The sequence below is a fragment of the Lepus europaeus genome, chromosome X (genome assembly GCF_033115175.1).
Source record: "Lepus europaeus isolate LE1 chromosome X, mLepTim1.pri, whole genome shotgun sequence".
NCBI classification, from domain to species: domain Eukaryota; kingdom Metazoa; phylum Chordata; class Mammalia; order Lagomorpha; family Leporidae; genus Lepus; species Lepus europaeus.
In genome coordinates this window covers 34506680-34508470 of record NC_084850.1, presented here as the reverse complement: position 1 = coordinate 34508470, position 1791 = coordinate 34506680, and the positions used below count along the sequence as shown (strand labels likewise).

At 31.4% G+C, this 1791-nt stretch overlaps 1 pseudogene; it reads right to left on the bottom strand.

Moving 5' to 3' along the window:
• Positions 1-1429: 1429 nt before the first annotated feature.
• LOC133753958 (U2 spliceosomal RNA) lies at positions 1430-1567 on the bottom strand (annotated as a pseudogene).
• Between the last annotated feature and the right edge of the window lie 224 nt (positions 1568-1791).

Sequence of the window (1791 nt, the reverse complement as noted above, 5' to 3'; positions counted from 1 at the left end):
TCATTTTAAACACTGTATTAAAATATTTGAGCATAGAACAGGGTCCACATTTGAAATTAATACCTTGGAATAGAGTATCAGAGAAGAATTACTGGATATTTTGTATATTTTAAAAATCTCTAATAAGAAGATTTAAATATCATAAGTTTTAATGAAACTGGAGGAGACGATTCTGATGACATTGAATTTTAGCTTACTCTTAGAGATAATTAATTACAGAAAAGATGGCCAAATATAATCAGGTGAAGAAGCATTTGAATGTCATGAAAGAATACTGAAATGTTATGCAAATTTCTGGAGCAAAATGACACATATTAAAAGGAATGCATAAAATAAACAGATATTCAGCAATTACTAAGAATGCTAATGTCAGCTGGCACATATAGCATTAATGAATTTTGAGGAAAACTTTGTATAACATTTTCAAAATGTCATAAAGTAATGTATTATATCTAAAATGGTAAAAGATTAAATTATTTAAGGGAATTTTCATGGCTGAACCACAAGTGAACACAAAGAGACGTGTTTTACCATGATATCAAAGGCAATTTTTCATCAATTTGTTTCATGAGGTCATGTGTCTGATCAATTTCATTGTGTGGCAATTTTTGAAGGCTTATTAGTCCTGTTGGCTTCTTCAGTGTGATAAATCTCTGGCTCATAGAGTGTCTTCTCAAATATTTTTGACCCAAACTGATGTTACTCTTATTTATCACCCATTTCCTTTACAATATTGTTTCATATGACTATATTTCCCCCAAGAATGAAATCTATCATCACAGGGTGAAGAATTGTTATAATAGAGAATAGATAAGACAGGCCAAAGTGTATGAAACTGTCAAAAATGTTTACAAATATGTTTTTGAGTAGTAACTGTGGCACTGTAATAATTACATTATCTGTGATAGTGACTAGTTTGAAGTAAATGTCATCTTTTTAAGATACATGTGGAGAAAATGCATCATTGCTTATGATCGTATTTCTTTTACAGTGTATGTGAATTTCATCTCTGTCTGTAGTTAACGTTGCAACTTATACCAAATCATAACTTGGTGGCAAAAGCTTCTGTGATAGTTACTTGTAAATGTGCCCTTCTTTTAAACTGCACTTCATAAAGATTCATTGAATTAACGGAAAGTATGATAACCTCTCCAGTTGTATTGGCCCTTCAGATGATATACTTCACTCGGATGTCAAGAAATTATTTCCTACTTCTCTTTTTCAGGCATGAAAACTTATTTTAATTAAGCAGTTCTAAACATCATACACAAATTAACATGTTTCTACCTTAGCAAAATGTTTCTTATAAGAATTTAATTCAGTAACACACAAAAGTGACAGCATTCCCTTACCAAGTAAATAATTTAGAAGTATATAAGAAAATGGATTAATTGCAATGGATTATGCTCCATTACTCTCTAACTTCCACTGAAGTTTTGCTTTTAGAAATATTCTAGAAATTTGCAAAAAAATAAGTGTGATAAAGGACCTTATTATCTATGCACAGATATACAAATAATTTGTTACTCTTCTTCACTTGATCTTAGCCAAAAGGCCGAGAAGCAATGTGTTACTGTTCTTGAAATTGGATCACCTGGTTGCACCATTTTCTTCAATTATGTACATTCTCATTAAACTCTTCAGTGCTGGATCAGGGTGGAATGCAAGTATCTGAGATGCTGTCTTCAGTTAAGTTTGGCTCCCCCAATTCATCTATTGTGGTTTCCTTTTCACTGCAATAAGCTCATATTACTGAGAACCCAAGAAATTCCTGTTTAAACATAGTTGTTC